We start from the raw sequence: 20,305 nt of genomic DNA on the forward strand, positions 1-20,305 counted from the left end.
ATATGTATAATTTTGTTACCATTCCTTCATTTGTTCAAAGCCTCAAAACAGGTTCTTGATACAGTCTTACTTATAATATCTTGAGATATCAAATGAAATGGTGGCCAGGTCAGGTTCATCTTCCTGTTCATGACTTTGATCAGTGAATTCATTGATTTCTGTAATTAAGTGAGTTGGAAGTAAATCACAGCCCTTTGCTGCATGTAACTCATCAGAGCTGATGGCTGAATCTTAATAAGCTGTTTAGTGTGGTCATGTGCCAGAGCAGCTAGGTGTTAACAGTTTTCCTCGTGCTACAATTCCATGTAGCAATCTCTGGTTATAATTGACTCTGCCAGGACAAAAAAAAAAGAGGAGGTGGAATGACATTAGATTAAAATGAAACAGTGTCGTGCAGGGTGGTTAGCTCAATGAACATGAAATTTTTCCCTTTTTTTTTTTTTGTGTAAACTGAGCTCAGTGGTTACGATTTTCTTCTTTCAAATAGACTGCAGTGCTTCAGATTTAGATACATTCCTGGAGAAAGAGATCTGAGGAAAAGAGAAAAAAAAAAAAACATGAAAAATAACAGCAACTCTGAAAATGCAAACATTAAGGTGTTTAATTACCAAGGATAATGGCAATGCCTGTGTAGTGTTCTTTATAATCTTCAGTTGGCTGGTGCCAATGTCGTGTAGTTAACATACATTACAAGAATGCAAAAGCAATGTTATAGTGGTACTCCTTGGGAAAAAAAAAAAAAAGGAAATAAAAAAAAGAAAAAACAAAACCCCAAAACAAACAACAAAACAAAACTCAAAACCAAGATCTGGTGCTTGTCACAAAAAAGATAAGTCAGAATATAGGCAAATGGCACAGCATCACCCCATAAAATGGGAAACTGTGAAATAAATTAGGGAAAAAAAAGCAGGGACCATATAAGAGAAAAAGCTGAAGACATGGAATATTTAGAGTTAAGGACTCCCTGTCCATTTCATGCAGGTGCTCACTCTCAAATCATCTAATATCTGTTCTTGGTTATACATTTCAAAAGTCTTTTGGAATAGCTCAGAAAATGTTTCAGCTGTTCATGGAGAAAAAAAAATATTTTCCTTAGAACATAAAGATTATAGCAGTTTGCTTGGACCACGTATGGGTTATATTTCTTTCTTGCCTCCTGAGGTTCCCATTAGTTTCCATGAAGTTAAACACTCAAAATTGTGAGAGAGCAACAAAGCCAGAGACTTTTGTGGGGTTTGTAATGATGTTCACCTGAGCATCGCTTCCCACATATACGGTCCTCTTGCTATATCCCAACTCCCCTGTTGTCTGTACATTAAAGCTAATTGGCTTTCAGTATGTTTGTCTGCTGGCTCATACCAACATAACATACACTGCTTCTTCTTGTTTCCAAATGGCAACTCTTTAAAAGCAACTATCAGCCAGAAACCTTGCACTATCATATGAAGTAGCTGTATTACACTGGCAGCAGAGGCAGAAACATGTTCCTTGTCCCCAACACACTGTCCCACTCCATGCTTACTTATGGAAAAGTAAGTATTACTTCTCCCTCTCCACACCTTCCTGCTGCTGATCCTTTACATCTGACTGCATCTAACTGCTTGGTAAGACTTTTCCAACTGGCGTGTACCTGTCTGTGGTTCGGTTCGGGTATTTTTTCACAGCTGTAGAGATCAGCTGTGCACACAGCTTGAAAGAAATGGATGAAATGAAACTGTGAGTGGCCCATCCAAGAATCACCCATTTCTGGGAGATTTTTACAAAATTCAGTCTCAAGGTTTTAGTATACAAGTAAAAGTGCTAAAATACTGGTGGGAGATGAGACTGTAAACTGACCACCAAAATTCAGTTTAAAATAAATCCCCCGCCAAGCCAGTTTATGATAGAGGTGAACAGGAATCACAAAGAGGAAGTTTAAGAGACTGTTTCCTCCTGTTTCATTTGGACTTAGCAGCTGGTAGCCAATGCAAACAGTGAACGAAAAATTGCTGTGAACAACTGCACATATACGATGTTTTCTTCACAGTGGCAAGCCACAGATTTATGAGACACAAAGCAAAAATCTAGTGGTCATGCTGGGGAGAAATTATGTGCTTTGGAAACAAGTTTCAGTGCCTTGCAGGTTTTAAGTAAAATAAGTCTAATTGGAAGGTCACTTCAGGAAATCATTGCCAATAATACTTTTGAGTGGCACCGTGGTGGATAACGAAAGAGTAGACATGAACCTAGCAGACCTAGTAGGAACCAAGGATTTGAAAGATACAGAGAAGTTTCTGAATGACTGAAAGTGTAAAGCTCTTGGTCATCCTGCCTAGAGGAACAGAGCAGGGACTGATGGACCATGCTGGGACTTCCTGAGACTAAAAAGCAATCAATTACTAGGAGGCTTTTCATCCATTGTCATCTAAAGAACTCCAGAAAGTAAAGAAGGCAAGAAGTCCAGGTTACTCTATTCTTTTTTCAGCAGCGAAAATACAGGTTGTAACTTTGTAATCTTTTCTTTTTATTTTTTAACATGGAAATTGGTAAACCCACTCATGATGATACACACCTTAATATATATTGCTCTATTGTGAATACCCACATGTTACAGTAGGCTTCAAGGACTTTGGAAAAGACTAGGCAAGTCTGGACTTCTAAGGATCATTTAATGTTGTGTATGAGGACTGGTTAAGGCATAAAACATTACAGTAAAACTATGTTGATGCCAAATGATGGTGAAATTGTGAGCTTGGCAGCTTCTAGAGCAGAAATGGGGTAAGTTTCATTCACAGCTTGTTTTCATACAGACAAATTCCTCTGAAGATGTAATAAGATTGATGAAGCAAAAGTATGAAAGAAAAGCATTAGTAAAATGAAATTCAGGAGAATAGCAGAATGGGAGCAAATAAGAGCAAACAAGCATAACTCTCAAAATGAAGAAAGAAAGTAATTTTAGGAGTTTTTCTGTCAAAGCTCTGAGGTAGAAAACTTATTGAAGAGACTATATAGATAAAATCATCACTTTTTGATGTATTGGCATGGTTTGTCTGAATGGGATGGTGCATTCAGGCTGTAATGAAAACCAAAGGGATAAAGCTGGTAGATGGTGTGGGAGCGGCACCACAAGTAAACCCACTGCTTGGTTCTGAATTGTTTATTTAGTGATCCAGGTTTTTAACTTCACACAGACCAGTGATCTGATTGAACTTAAAAGAGCTTTATAGTAAAGAGAGGTTTTAGGCCATGGAGGAGAGTTGGAAAATAAAAACAGGTTTTGCTTATAGGACAGGAAAAATTAAATTATGGGTTATTCAGTATAAGGGAAAAAGGCTGAGGTTTTCATTTTTTAATTAAAAAAAATGCCTCAAAAATATTAGACTATTTGTAAAGACACTGCTTTTAATCCATAATAACTTTTTCTGTTTCAGATAAAAATGAACTTTAAGTTTGGGATTTTTTTCTAAGAACTTTGAATAGGGAAAGCAAACTGTACCTAGTAGCTTATGCCATTTATTTCAAATAGGAGAGAAATAATCAGAGAGAAATAATGAATACAATAGGTGATGATGGGTTACATGTGGATGAATAAAATTTGATGGAAAAATAAATCAATGTTACTTAACTAAGAGTTTTCAATGTTTAATTGGTGAATTAGTCAAAATTAAAATGTCAAAGATGATAATAAGCTGCTAAAAACATATCACACACCTAAGTTCTGTGGTGAGGAATGCAACAAATAGAAATTAAAGATAACAAAGGGCAACAAAGGAGCAAAACATGAAACAGTCATAGTTTCCAAGTTATATTGATTTTTGAATTGCAGAAAATGGGTTAGGTGATTTAAAACGCCACAGGAAAAATATGCAGTGCGTGCTGCTAAGGTAACTTAAAAGAATTTAAACCTCCACTGATGCAACTTGAGGCCATTTCCTCCTGTATTTCTTTTTACTTGGGAAAAGAGACTGATACCCACCTCACTACAACCTCATTTCAGGTAGTTATAGAGAGTGAAAAGGTCACCTCTGAGCTTTGTCTTCTCCAGACTACACCCCCCCAGGTCCCTCAGCCATTCCTCATCACACTTGTACTTCAGGCCCTTCACCAGCTCCATTGCCCTTCTGTGGACCCACTCCAGTGCCTCAATGTCTTTCTCAGGCACAAAACTGAACAGAGTATTCGAGGTGTGGCCTTGAATATGGCCCTGCAGCTTCTGTGGTTGGACCAGCCCTGTAAGCAGCTAGTTCTCAGGATTGAAGCCATGTTAGCCCAGGAGGCTTGCTAGTTGCTGTCTATATATTCAACACAGCTTAAGGCTAGAAAAAGGCATTAACTCATCTTATCTGATCTGCAAGCTTTTAAGTTTCACCAGGTTATCCCTATATTGAACGAGAGCTACCAAGCTAACAAAGGCATTGCTCTTATTTCTTATTTGCAATAGCTTTACCTTTACATGGGTCTCTAGATTGCTTCATCAAGTTGTGGGAGAGAAAGAAACATACAGGGAATAATGTAAGATATGAGCCAAAGTGTAAAATGGAAAAGTCAAGCAAACCATAGGTTTATAAAACAAACATATGTTTGGTTTTTTTTTTCTCTACCTCTAAACATACACCTTTGCAACATCTCAAGAGGGTCATGTAAATATAATTGTTACCTGGAAAGTTGGCCAGAAGGCAAAAGAACAGAAAAATGAAGTTATTTTATTAATCTGTGTGAGAAACTCACTTATCTGATCTGGAAAATTAAATATGCTTCATAATATAATGAATCAGAAAAATCAATAACAGAATATGTTAACATAAAAATTGTAGCAAGTTAATGCAGAATTTTAAGTAAAAGTATTGACTGAAGATTCTAATCAGTAAAATGCATGAAGGTTAATCCAGAGCATGTTTAGGAATAAATGAATTCAATTTGAATGTATCACTAAAATTATTTTTTGATCTAATGGAGTGATAATTGAATTCTTTTTCTAATCTGAAGCAGGCGAGATAGTAGCACCACAACATAATTACTTGTCTAGTTAAATACATCGTCCTTTTTTGTGGAAATAATTTGCTTTCAGATTCATGCTGAGAAGCTACCAGCTCCTCTTTATCATAATATGATTTAACAAAATGTAGCATTCCTTCTTCATCAAATTAAACCAATTTGGAAAATTGAAGAGTCTTTGGGTCTCAGCTCTTCAATCATCCTCCATTGTTAAACTCAGATGAAAAAACAGAGCATTAAAAATAAAAGCTTCTAAAAGAGACAGTCTTTTCTTAAAAATATGATTGAGGGGGGGAACAAAGCATGGAGATGATATCTTTTATGATGAAAATTACTCAAAGAATTTTTTCAGGTGTATTGCTGGGCTCTGTTACAGCTATCTCAGGAATGCCTGCAGCCAGAGCAGATTACTCCAGCAGAGAAAAGCCTGAAGCTGAGTTACTGTAAGACCGGAAATATCAACCACATCCACCCCACCCCACTGCTCCGTCATGCATTAAAGCAGGGTAATTGATTCCAGGACTTGATTTGGATTTGCTACTCTTTGAGGCAAGTCCTGATTTGAAGAAGAGTATGCACTTAACAAATCACTAGTACAGGTTTTCTTCTATGTGTTAATGCTGGAAAATAGTAGGGTTCCCTGTTTATTTTTAGTTTCCTGAAGTATCTCAGCCTCAGAATTATCAGCCATGTAAAGGCACTTTGAAATTGAGAACTTCTGATGTTAAATATCATGTTAATCTTTTGGTACTGGTTGTTGTCTCACGGGCTCTGATTTCTCAATAAAAAACACAGCTCACTCAGTAAGTAGAGTTCAGGATACCCATATATGGAAAATATTTTTCTCTAGCATATTGTTCATTAGGTCTTCTCTTAATTAAAACACTTCCCATAGAAATCTGTTGCACTTGTGATTTCAGGGGACTCTGGTCACTAGATTAACTTTAGCAAGTCAGTCCAGGAAGAGCAGATCTATAGAGAAAAATAGATGGTATTGAGGACCTGACATCTGTGCTTTGACACTGAAAGGGTTTTACTTCAAACTATGACCTGGTCCTGTGCCTTGCACCCACCAGCACTGTACTGGAGTGCATCATTATGCTTCTAGAGAACATTTTCTACAGTCAACATGATTTCACTTGAAAGGAACCTAGTTCACATACTCCAAGAAACTGCCTGGTGAAGCTGTAACCAGTTGAGAGGTGGTTACATAAGCATGGTGAGTGGAAACATCAGAGATATTTCCTTGCAAAAAGATCCTTTTAATCTCAACTGAAACGTTCCTTTATAAATTATTCAGGCACCATATTTATAAGAATATTTGGGATGTCCCAAAAAAGTTTACTGTTTGAAGGGCTCATCTCTGGACCTCTTATATTTAGAGAAGGTCTAGCTAAACTTTTAAATCTTTTCTGACTCCTACGTGTCACAGAAAATTTGGGGAGCTCATTTCCCGTACATTTCTAAGGTATGCCAGATTCTTGGTCATTACCTCTGCTTGCAACTCCTTATCTAAAAGTAATATATATTGGGGTGAGCATCCTACTTTTCTTTCAAAGCTCTAATACCTTTATCTGGATCAATTCTTCCTAAGGATGAGGTGACCCAGAGTAACAGTGTGAAGGGCACTGCCTGTGATTTTCAAGAACAGTCTCGCTCCTGCATCCTGGCAGTGTTTTGAAATTCAGATCCAAATCTGGATTGCAGCACTACTCAGTAAATTATGAAGTTGCAACTTGTCAGAGGAAGCCCAAGAGTGGAGCCAAACATAGCACTGGGTGCATCAGGCAGTGTTGGTCAGATTTGAGACACCTTTAACAACATACACTGTCATCCTCTCCTGGGTTCAGCAGTAGCAGTCATTTTTCTCCTTGGTAGCTGGTGCAGTGCAGTGTTTTGACTTTCAGCTCGGGAACAGAGCTGATAACAATGATGTTTTGGTTTGGCCAAGGACTTTGTGAGCCTCATGCTCTGCCAGGGGGGAGGGGAAGCCAGGAGGAAGCAGAGACAGGACACCTGACCCAAACTGACCAAAGAGGTATTCCATACCACAGCACGTCATGCCCAGGATGTAACTGGGAGTTAGCCGGAAGGGCTGGGAGACTGCAGGGTTGGAGGAGGTATCGGTCGGAGCTTGGTCAGGCTTGGGGGCCGAGTTATCGGTCAGCTGGTGCTGAGGTGTTGTATTCTCTTCCCTTGTTATTTCCTTTATCATTATTATCATTGGTGGTAGCAGTAGTGATCTGTGTTATAACTTAGTTACTAAACTGTTCTTATCTCAACCCATGGGAGTTGCATTCTTTTCGATTCTCCTCTCCATCCCTCCGAGAGCAGGGGGAGGGCAAGAAGGGGGGGAAGTGAGTGAACGAGACGAGTTACCTGACTGGGTTTAAACCACGACACATCCCCACACAATAAACTTTCCCTGTGCATTTAACTACGAGAATTGTTCTCGGAATTAGTGCTGTAACAGAATCTGTGAATTCAACCTGAGTACTATGAAGTTGGTGAAGAGGTGGAAATAATACTGTTCTATTACTAAGTAGCTGAGCCACATTCATTAACTTTTAAAGTAACAAGAATCCTTTACTACCTAAAATTAATTTCAGCAAGAAAAATGTGCATGTCTCTTTAAGGACTCTGTTTCCATTTTTTTTCATTTCAATATTAAATAAATAAATTAAAATCCAGTTCTTTCATTGTTTAGCCCAAGCTTTAGTACACGACCAGTTGATGCATTTAATTTAAACAAGAAATTCTGTAGTCCACAGGCAAAATAATTTCTCAGTGAATGAGATTACAGCTGCAAAGCCCAAAATAGGTCTGCCTTTTACCATTTCTGTATGATGTCTGGCCAGATTTGAATGGAGGTAGGTATAAATATGGTAACTGGTAAAAGTAGCACTCAGACAATTAGTGTATTCATCTACAAAGGCAGATAGAGGCAAATGAAAATTTATAAAATTAAAGGCTGGATAGTCTAGCTAGACATTTTACTGCAAAAAATAATTACCTTCCATCTCTGTTTCTCCCTTTTCCCCCAGTCTGCACTCACTGTTTAAAATAGATTGATGGAATGGTTAAGAATTCTCTCTGAACTCCAGTGAGATTATATCAATTATTTATAAGCACTAAAATTTTGGCAGGGACATAATCCACCTTCTCACTTTGAAGACAATCTGGAGATTAATACAAACATGCATTAAAGAAATAAATTCAGGCAGGGTAAAGCCAGTGCGACAAAATGAACACTTGTACTACTCTATTGCAGCAGGAAGAGAAGGGAATTAGCTGTCAGATGATAAATAGGATGAATTGCCTGGTTGTCATATCAAAAGCTTTTAGCTTTAATCTGAAGATAATGGATATGTTGCAAGTTTTACAGTGATAAAGTTGGATTTTGGCTCATAGTGAGGTATTTAAAAATGAAGCGTCCTGCCTCTTGATAGAAGAGTTACTGAATACTTCTTAATATTATATGTTGTTTATTTTCTATAAACTGCAGACAAGGAACATATCCCAGTAATCTAGAAGTGAGAAGGTATCATTTTGGCCAAGCTATGAATCTTTATGAAATGCTGTGTATGAAGACACACATAAATATTAATTGTTGTAATAGTTGTAATAGCAAATACTGGATTGTAAAGACAGAGATAAAGTTATCATGAAATACATTAAAAATGTATTCAGCACCAGGAAATTGGGGCATAAATTCATGATCTCTGCAAAAACAGCTGTTGAGATTTAAGTCTGCTGCTGACCACCATTACTTCAGTACTATCTTCTTAGCTAAGTCACAGTAACAGGCAAAATTATTGCTTCTTATAGATTTCAGTGTGGTCAGTTACTTAATAGACCTTTAAATCAGAGAGGCTGGTTATTTAAACCAGTCTATCTGACACTCCACTGAAGCAGACTATTTGGACATTATGTTCAGCTCTAGGAATGATAACAAAGAGCTTTACAGCAATGATGAACAACCTAGACAAAAACTTCAAAACCTGCTCTATTTTGTTTACAAAACCAAGAATTTCTGTATCCAGCCTTGGGTTGGTCCTTAAAAATAAAATTAGAAAGGATATTTCTGAACATATTTTGAATTGACAAACAACCATAACTGAAAGACAGGTCTAGTCCCTCCAGGCTATCATACATATAATTATGCAGCTGATGCACACATAAATTGTTAGTAACTGACTTGGATAATTTTTCCTAAGTGCACTTCTAATTTTTTTATTTCTGTAGCTTTGATCAATCTCTTCACTGTTTAACTTAGAATCAAGCTTTTTTCTGACTTCTTAATGTGCCTTTCAGCCATGAATCCACCTGTGGTGGACAAGAAGGATGAACTTTGTTATGTATAAGCAATAGTGTGAATTAGGGCCAGAACAATACCTTGTTCGTGTGCACTAATGTCATGTAGGCATGAGGACAGGGGGTGAGATATTTACTCTTGAACTTCAGGGACTTTACGTTTCTCAACTAGAATTTAGTCTCTACTAGGTGCAGAGTGGTGGGAAGCAGCAGATCCTTAGACCTGCAAAAATGTGAATGGTGAAGGCTGTTTTAACTTCACAGTGAATAGAAACTGGCGATGATCAACATCAGGGAAAACAACCCATGTTGGAGCAATCTGCTTTTTACCATTGGCCTTAATAGACTCAATAGAGAACTGCTAATGGGAATAAACTTCATCCTTTCCAGTGCAAAGGCAAATGGATTATGAGGTCAAAGTACCTTCTGCTATTCTCACGACCAGCTTCCATTGAAAGGAGGCTTAGGAAGCTGTAGTGTTTCTGGTGATCACTATTACACACAGTGTCAAGTCTTGGTAAATATAAAGCAAATCTTAGCTGTAACCAAAATATCAAATTACACAGAGTGGAATAATATTAAGTTGTTGTGGTTTTTTTTTTTTTCCTTCTTTCTTTTAAATGTTATTTAAAACACTCTATTTGGTTGTTCTCAAAAGTAAAACTTACCAGACTTGCTAGAAACTCTTCCAGTATTTTCTCATTTCCTTCTTATTCCCTGTCATTTGCACCTGAAACATCCATGTGCTTTTTTTAATTCATTAGTATTTTTAATTCATTAGTACTTCTTCAGTCCTTCACAAATATGTGCATGTATTAGATGAAATGTTTCAATAACAACTTTTTATTAATTTTCAGAGACAGCAGAATTAGGAGGCATATCACAGTCTGTTCACATCGCTTTGTAGTACAGTACAGTCCTGGCCATATGTACCCCACTGGGACTTCAGTAATAGAGCTTGTTGAAAATCTTCCATCAGAACCATGCTGAAACACAGTTTTGCTATAAACTGTAAAGCTTCTGTGGCTGGGTTTAGCTTTCAGTAGAAAACTAATGACATTTTCTTTTGCAAGCTGAATTTAATTGACAAAAGAAGTCTCCCCCAATGAATTTTTGATGGTTTACAGGTAACAAAATATTCTGGTTAAGAGGCTACATACACAGAATCATAGAATCACAGAATAGTTAGGGTTGGAAAGGACCTTAAGATCATCTAGTTCCAAACCCCCCTGCCATGGACAGGGACACCACACACTAAACCATGTCACCCAAGACTGTCCAACCTGGCCTTGAACACTGCCAGGGATGGAGCATTCACAACTTCCCTGGGCAACCTATTCCAGCGCCTCACCAGCAACCCATTCCAGTGCCTCACCAAATACCTACCTTGTAAGGAAAAGGAGAGCTGAAACTCCCCTCATGAGTACATGAGGTCTACTGGTGCCTGAAGTAACTGAAGCTGAGTGCAGGGGTGATCCTTGCTATACAGCAGCAGTGTTGAACTTATCAAAGTATTAAGACTGAACTATAATATTCCATAAGGGGCACACAGATGTCTTTCTTCTGGCTTATCAAATGAAAAGAATTCAAATAGTAATATTATTTTTTTAATTGTTTCCCCTCTTTTAGTAGGTGTACTATTGTTCACTCTTTCTTTCAAGGAAGGCATTAATTTTGAAGGATTTTTTTTTCAATAATTCATCAATGACTTGAAAATTAAATGTTTTTGTCAATATTCTTTTCAGTAGATATGTTGATTAAGGTTACAGAAAGAATTTGTTTCGAGAAACTCAGAGAAAATGAGACAATTTATAGGCTGAAATGAATGATATTTTATCATTTCATTGAAACATTTGCAAAGTCTGGAACAAAAATATATAACAGCTTAAAATTATTAGCTTTGAATTTTCTTCTACCCTTTTTGAGTCAGCTGGTTTTGATTTTGTCCATCAAATGAATAACATTAATGTTTTTAAGATGTAATTTTCTGGTTCAGGGTTTTTTTTTTGTTTGTTTGTTTGTTTTTAATTCTGGAAACTTGTCATAAATGCGATTGGTAATTATTTCATTACAAAGTAATAGTATGGCTATCAGAAACAGACTCTAAACTTTTTTTCCTGAATGAACCAATGTTGTTTGTTCTTCTTTTCAGACAGAAGTGTACAATGTAGTATTATTTCTTCATATTTCTTTAATAAAAACAAAGTAGATTATCTATTTTGATAGCAAATAAGTATTTAAATTCTTTTAAAATTTTAGATCATTTAAACATTTTGATGGAAATAGTGGGAAATTAACAAGTCCATTAAACAGATTATGTATCATGATTTTGCAGCCTTATCTAAACTATATTACAGGAAACTCTGGTTTATCTGCGCTAAGTACATGATTAATAATGTGCTTATACTCCTCAGAATATAAAAGTAAGGATCAATTACATTACACTAGATTTAGTCTGTAGGTATGAGAGAATGAATTTTAATCCTTCAGGTCTCCATTCTTCTGTCTTTTTCCTCGATAATTTTTTTCTCTTACTCACTTTTCTAAATTTTTTTTTTTTAAATGTATGAAGCAGATGGCAAGATTGTTGTTATTTGTTTCTTATTCTGAAGTTACATAAACATGTAAAAACAAGTCATCTTTTGTTGATTTTTAGATTTTTAATCCTGTCAATCAAGATGGGCATCTTAGAAATCAAACCTACAATGCCCAAATCTAGCTCATACTCTCCCAAAATTCACATTAAGATCATCTTGCCTAATAAGTATCTGGAAATAAGACTCCTGACTCTCTACATTAGGAATAGAGATAGAACCATAGCTGGAAATAGCAGATTACACAGCATATGGGTTCCTTTGCTGAGGAGCAAAACAGTTTTGTCACTGAAAAGAACAACAGGTGATACAACAGAGACCAACTGCAGGAATGCCAAAATAATGATTAAAAAAAATAAAATATTTCAGAAAAAATGCTATAACATCATTAGATTCCAAATTTCTGCTCTGACAGATCTAATGGAATATAATTAAAAGTTCCTCATTTGAGATATTAACTCATATTTAGACTGGATATTAGGAAATATTTCTTCACTGAAAGGGTAGTGAGGCACTGGAACAGGCTGCCAGGGAAGTGGTGGTGTCACCACCCCCGAAAGTGTTCAAAATCTGTGTAGGCAAGGTCCTTAGTAACATAGTTTAATGGTGGACTTGGCAGTGCCGGGATAAAAGTTGTACTTGATGATCTTAAAGGTCTTTTCCAACCTAGCTGATTCTATGATTTGCCATCATCATTTACTGGATTACTTTCATGAATAAAAATTCATTTAAATATAAATGTAGTTAGTTATTTTAATCTATTGACTCATGGCTTTATAGAATCATAGAATCATAGAATAGTTAAGATTGGAAAGGACCTTAAGATCATCTAGTTCCAACCCCCCTGCCATGGGCAGGGACACTTCACACTAAACCATATCACCCAAGGCCTCATCCAACCTGGTCTTGAACACTGCCAGGGATGGAGCATTCACAACCTCCCTGGGCAACCTATTCCAGTGCCTCACCACCCTTACAGGAAAGAATTTCCTTCTTATATCCAACCTAAACTTCCCCTGTTTAAGTTTTAACCCGTTACTCCTTGTCCTATCACTACAGTCTCTAATGAAGTGTCCCTCCCCAGCATCCCCATAGGCCCCCTTCAGATACTGGAAGGCAATTGCCTCATCTCCTTTAGCTGTCTTATTTAATGTTCTGTTGCAATCAGAAGTTTGTTTTATCTTTTCACTGAGTATAATGCCATCCAGAGGGACCTTGACACACTTGTAAGGTGGACTGATACCAACCTTATGAAGTTTAACCATGACAAGTGCAAGGTCCCACACCTGGGTTGGAGCAATCACAAACACAGCTACAGGTTGGGCAGAGAAGAGATTCAGAGCAGCCCTGCGGAGAAGGACTTGGGGGTGTTGCTCAATGAGAAAATGAACATGAGCTGGCTTCAGTGTGCACTTGCAGCCCAGAAAGCCAACCGCATCCTGGGCTGCATCAAAAGGAGCGTGACCAGCAGGTTGAAGGAGGTGATCGTGCCCTTCTACTCTGCTCTTGTGAGACCTCACTTGAAGTATTGAGCACAGTTCTGGTGTCCCCAACATAAAAAGGACATCAAACTATTGGAACAAGTCCTGAGGAGGGCCACGAGGATGATCAGGGCACTGGAGCACCTCCTGTATGAAGATAGGCTGAGAAAGTTGAGGATATTCAGCCTGGGGAAGAGAAGGCTGCGTGGGGACCTCAGAACAGCCTTCCAGTATCTGAAGGGGGCCTATAGGGATGCTGGGGAGGGACTCTTCATTAGGGACTGTAGTGACATGACAAGGGGTGATGGGTTCAAACTTAACCAGGGGAAGTTTAGATTGGATATAAGGAGGATGTTCTTTACTGTAGGGGTGGTGAGGCACTGGAATGGGTTGCCCAGGGAAGCTGTGAATGCTTCATCCCTAGCAGTGTTCAAGGCCAGGCTGGGCAGAGCCTTGGGTGAGACAGTTTAGTGTGAGATGTCCCTGCCCATGGTAGGGGGTTTGGAGCTAGATGATCTTAAGGTCTTTTCCAACCCGAACTCTTCTATGATTCTATAGCAGAGCAGCAGCTGTTTTTAACAGGGTAATGATTAGACATAAAAGAGACTTTTAAAATCTACGCAGAGTGCCTCATTGTACTTAGGCTTACAGAGAAGTAAATGGTAGTTTTTTTCTTCTTTCACGCTACTTTTGGTAGTTTGAATATCATCTGATAACTTTAAGGAAAGAGGAAATATTAAAAGAAAACCTTCGGGTTGCAAATGAGGTATCATTTTGCTTTAAACTTCTTGTGTATAAATTTTAGGGTAAGTCAGCAGGAAATCCTATAGATATTATTTAACAGTGACAACTTAAGATCAGATTATATAACCTGGATTTAAAAATGTCTTAAAGGGCTCCTAATCATTTTGTAGATTGTGCCTATCATGAATTATTTCAGGGAAGCACAGAATCAGATCAGCAACTTTGCAAAGTCGCTGATATGGAATGAACTCCACTGGTATGGAATAATTTTTCCCTAGCAGCAAGATTGGTTAGTCTGAAGAAGTATTTTAAAGACACATGCTGTTTACAGCTAACATGACTGTTTCTCTGAGATTTGAAATAATTTATTGAGACAAATATCAATACCACTTTATGCATATAGTTCTCCAAAATAGAAATCCACAGATGCCAGCCCTACTTGTGCTTCCGATAGGTTTTGTGATGTGAAACCTTAAAGTGGCTTTTTCTTATGTATTGAGACTGAAAACTCTTTCAGAAGAGAAGCTTACCTCCCAGGTGCATGTACTCTCAGACTGTGGGTTCAACACGCACCTACACATAGTTCCATCATTCCGTCAGAATACTTAATAGACTACTAATGCTGCACATATCCATCTAAAAAGCCAAAGCAACAACTATTCATATCTGTCACTGAAGATGTTAAGTTGAAAAAAACACATATTTCCCCAAATAGAAAAGTACTAAGTCATTATTTTTAATAATAACTCTAAGAATAAAGATCTACAAGTTTCAAACATTACAGAGCAGGATGAGTAGAAGGAACTAAGCCATTAAAAATGGTAATTGCTTGCATCTCTGTTAGGTTGACATTAATCTGACAACTCCAATGTTATCCTCCATCAGGCAAGCAGAGTTAATTAGATCTCATACCTGTCCCCTCAAACTTGATGCATATTACAGTGCATATTAGATTCACTACCACTGAAATGGATTGGTGTAGATTTCAGTGGGGATGGCGGGAAGAGAAAAATACTTGAGGAGATTAGGTCATAAATCACATATTGCAGCATTCATTCAACTTGATATTCCCTTGCTAGTTTGCAGGTCAACTGTGTCTTTATAACTGTATGCTATCTGATCCGTCAGCTAATTGAGTTCCAAACTTCATTTGAATTAAAGAGTCTTTGGATGTTGTTTTCCTTATGTCCTGCTGTCCATATTCACTTATCTCATTGTAACATGATTATGGCATTGGGGAAGGGAAAGGGGGAAAACATCGTCCTCCAGTTCAAATTTCAAATGAAGCTTGCCTTACCTAACAACTATCATTAAGGTATCTTGGAGATTTTCAGATGACTGTACAGAAAGACTCTGTTTGGAAGCTGGAGACAGGAGAAGGAAAAAGTAATACATTCTCATGTAAATTACTTTTCCTTGGTCCATTTCTATGAACTGCTCAAAGAGGAGAAGAAAAGCGATGGTTTTCCACTTAGCTGCTGGACAAGCAGTATAGAAAAGTTCCAGTTTCAAAAGTGTTCAAAGGGGAAGACATTCAGTTGGCAGCTTGCCTCACTGGGTATTGTTACATGCGAAAGGAAAGCCTGCAAGCATGTTAGTTCCAGTTTAAGCCCTCACAGGTTTTATTTTAGGCCATCGGTGCATAAAAATAATCAGTCAGAATAGCAACTAGATATTTTTTGAGGAAACTTGCAATTAAATTGTTTAATGAGCTTCTTTTGGTCAAAGAGCAAAACCAGGAGATCTTACATAGTTCTCAGAAATTCACTTCATGAAGCTCATGGGGCACATGAAGTACTGCATACATCTATTTCTATCCTTGACAGAAACATACAGTTTCTGTGAAGGACACCCAGGAATCAAGATGTGCTCTTGAACTAGCACATCTAATTCAGGAGCACATCTTGATTACTGGGTGTCCTTGACAGAAACTGCATGTGTCCTTTAACTTTATTTTTTCTAATTTGAGACCTCTAGTCCTAAGCTCAATGCTTTACAGTTTACGAACTCTGTACAAGGAAAGACAGTTTTTGACATTGGTTCTGAACCTTCTGCAACATGATGTACGCTTTTTAGCAGAAGTCATGTTGTTCACACAGACTGCTACAGAGCTTTATCTTGTTTGTAGGTGAGTATCTGAGGTCATATATCTACATAGCCCAAAAAGCTTCTGCTTCAAAATACCTTTCTTCCCTTTAAAAATCCAAAGAGTTAAATTATGAGAGTTATATTTAAGGCTCAAATTTCCTGGAAGGATGGATTTTTCTCTTTTGATAGCTGCTTAATTAGTATGCTTTAATTTTAGATGGCTTGAATTAATTGCAGCAAGAATTTCTTGTGACAATTAGTGCTAAAGTGAAGTGCACTAAATACTGAGGTTTTCAGGCAAATGCTGGAGGTGTTTCACCAAGCCCTTCACCTATCTCTATGACAGAAGGAGAGTAATGTATTATTTTCTTATTAATTTCCCATTTAAGAAAGTCTTATGAATAATAAAACTGTGGAACAAAATAGTAACTAAGTATAGCAGATTTTTCTTCTTGTTGCTTTCTTTGCTGCTAGCTACCAAATGCAAAAAATAAAAAAAAATAAAAAATATCAAGAATCTATAGTGTATTTGTTTCCTGGACAGTTCAATGGGAAGTGAAGCTGTCCCCAGCTGACAGACAGAGTTATTTTGGTCAATTCTGAGTGCACAGAAGTGATCCCTAGGAAGCAGATTCATCCTTCCTACAAAAGAAATGTAAGAAAGAAATTTGGCCACTCTGGACAGTTTTTACTGCTAACAAACTGAAGAGATACTTACAGGATGTGAATAAGACTTCAGGATTTAACAAAATGTCCTGCGTAGATATCCATCTTTCCATTGCTGATAAAAGGGAAGAAGTCTAAGACATTCACATGTAGCAGGTGCTAAAAGTGAAGTGATCCCAGAAGTGTGCCCTCAGCAAGTTTGCCCATGACACCAAGCTGTGTGGTTCAGATGATACGCTGGAGGGAAGGAATGCCATCCAGAGGGACCTTGACACACTTGTGAGGTGAGCTTATGCCAACAGCCTTATGAATAGCCTTATGAAGTTTAACCATGCCAAGTGCAAGGTCCTACACCTGGGTCGGAGCAATCCCAGGCACAGCTACAGGTTGGGCAGAGAAGAGATTCAGAGCAGCCCTGCGGAGAAGGACTTGGGGGTGTTGCTCGATGAGAACATGAACATGAGCCGGCTTCAGTGTGCACTTGCAGCCCAGAAAGCCAACCGCATCCTGGGCTGCATCAAAAGGAGCGTGACCAGCAGGTTGAAGGAGGTGATCGTGCCCTTCTACTCTGCTCTTGTGACACCTCACTTGAAGTATTGAGCACAGTTCTGGTGTCCCCAACATAAAAAGGACATGGAACTGTTGGAACAAGTCCAGAGGAGGGCCACGAGGATGATCAGAGGACTGAAGCACCTCCTGTATGAAGACAGGCTGAGAAAGTTGGGGCTGTTCAGCCTGGGGAAGAGAAGGCTGCGTGGAGACCTCATAGCAGCCTTCCAGTATCTGAAGGGGGCCTATAGGGATGCTGGGGAGGGACTCTTCATTAGGGACTGTAGTGACATGACAAGGGGTGATGGGTTCAAACTTAACCAGGGGAAGTTTAGATTGGATATAAGGAGGATGTTCTTTACTGTAGGGGTGGTGAGGCACTGGAATGGGTCGGCCAGGGAAGCTGTGAATGCTTCATCCCTGGCAGTGTACAAGGCCAGGTTGGACAGAGCTTTGGGTGAGACAGTTTAGTGTGAGGTGTCCCTGCCCATGGTAGGGGGTTTGGAACTAGATGATCTTAAGGTCCTTAACTATTCTAGGATTCTATGATTCTTTAAGTATATAACACAAACTACATTTCCCCAAAACCACAGTGCATGCCAAAAAAGCACTTCAAGGACCATTGACTACAGCCCTGAATTTGTTCCTTTCAAGACAGATGCTTAAAGAAAGAAGATCCATCCTCCTCTCTTTAAACATTTATCGTAAGAACTGTTATATTAAACATCAGCACAGCCCATTTTGGAAAAGATTTTGGAAAAGAAAAGGGCTGTGGGGATGCTGGCCTGGAAAACGTGACAAAGAGGCAGGGAACTAGGGGAAAAAAATTGAGGGGGCAAGCAAAGCAAGATTGAAAGCCTGCTGATATGAAAAAAAAAAAGATTAAGAGATTCATATACCAGTGTCCAGTATATCCAGGGTTAGCCCTCTAGGCAGCTGCTCTATAAATAAAACATAGCTATTAAAATGGGAATCTTGCAGGTTTTGAAGGCAGATGAGGCAAAAAGGTTTCGTCTTCTGCCTGACTCTGCAGGAGCCACACTGTGCTTATCTAAGACCTGGAGGTCAGTCTTTGCACAGTTTGCATGCTGCAGAGTTATTGAAAAGCTTTCCTGGCCATATCAGCATTTTGGTCTTTAAAGAAAACATTAGGGGCATTAGCAGTGTAGCCAGTGTCTAAGTTGTTCAGAAAAATACAAATTGGCCCTTTAGTAATTCATTACCTGATTTATAATGCATGGTAAAAGGACAGGAACTCCAGGAAGATGCTGGGGTTTCCCATCATCGCAGCCTTCATCTACCATTGTTTGGAATAATGAAGGATAATAAAACAAATTATACTGTAAATAATAAATAACCTCATCATCATATATTTAAAAACAGAAAGCATGAAAGGGAAAATTCCCAACAGCTGAAGATCTTTAATAGCTCTTCTTAGTGCTTGTAGCACCAGTTGTTGACTTCTGATGAAAGGAGCCCAGTTAGTAAAGATTCATTTGTACAAACAAACAAAACAATACAAAACAAGGGGTGAAAAGTAAAACAAAAGAAAAGTCGCCAAAAGAAAAGACTGAGCACTAAGGTAATAAAACATTCATTTGATGAGGGACAGTGATTCATAGCATTGGGGAACCTTAAGGGAATACAAGGTCACAGAGGAAGGAAAAATGCAAGAAATAGCAGAATGAGAAGAAAAATAAAAGCATTTAATAATAGTTAGAAATGTTTTTGCAGCTGGAACACAGAATTATGGTCTGAGCTACTTGTCACCATGGAAGATCTGTCCTTTTTCACAAGAAAGCATTTATTCTGTAGGTGGTTTTTGCAGTAGTGGGTAGGGTAAGGAAGTGTACTTGCAAAGCTAAATTGCCCCAGAATTTTCCAGGGGAGAAAATAAGTCTGTCACTCATTTCCTGTGCCTCTTTCACTCTGTACAACTGCATTCTTAAAACAGCTACCATGCTTTGTTGCACTAAGGCTTCCCTTTCATTGGGTGGGTGCATGATTTTACCAAGAGCCCTGGGAAATCTCAGGCCAAGCAAGAGTTTGCAGCAGCTGTGTAGACTGAGGTTTCAGAACACAGAGCCCATACATCATTTTCTTAGTTGAGATCATTTCTACTTTGGTGGGTTTAGTAGCCTTTGTGTTTTTAGCTGCCATGATCAGGCTTCTTGTTGCAGAGCTTGCTCCCAAATCTGATGGAGATCTACAGGTGTGTGCTGACCAAGATTTTCTGAAACACAGAGGCCTGAAAGGTAACCTCAGAAAATTTTGTGATGCCAGTTTGGCACGTTACTGCCTCCAGCTGTCCTCTGTGCAGCTTCAGCAGGGATAATCCCACCCAGCAGAGCCACAGAGCAAGCATGCAGTCATTTCACCCAGCACCACTCTCTTAATCCATTAATCAGAAAAAGCCTGTTCAAAGTACGTACCCAATGGGGTATGCTCATATTCTAAGCCAAGACTGTGCTAAACAGCGTGGTCCTTCTATAAGAATTATGAAGGTAATAGCAGCTTAATCAGTATAGAAAGATTTTTCACAGGTTTTGTTTAGATACCACAGGACTTTCCTTTTTGGAAACTCAGCATCAGTTGCTTTGCCAGATTTGAAAGCAAACGCTATCAGGTAGTGTTTTTCTAAAGATATTTTGAAATCAAAAAGCACTCTATTTAAAGTGAAAACCATGTGAGAGATATGCTCCATACCTTTGAAAATATGGGCCACCACACCTAAAAAGCATTTCTCTTGTCCTGATATCAAAATGCCCATATGGAATGACTGGAATATCTTAACTGTTTTTGCAATCTCCTGCACCTCTTTCCCTATCCCAGGAAATTCTAGGCACTAGTGAATTATTTTTTCATGATACCTTCCTTATTGCCTAATTAACAGGT

The sequence above is a fragment of the Pezoporus flaviventris genome, unplaced genomic scaffold (genome assembly GCF_033815535.1).
Source record: "Pezoporus flaviventris isolate CSIRO_AGI_PZ_B2104156 unplaced genomic scaffold, CSIRO_AGI_Pfla_v1 ptg000010l, whole genome shotgun sequence".
Classification (NCBI taxonomy): domain Eukaryota; kingdom Metazoa; phylum Chordata; class Aves; order Psittaciformes; family Psittacidae; genus Pezoporus; species Pezoporus flaviventris.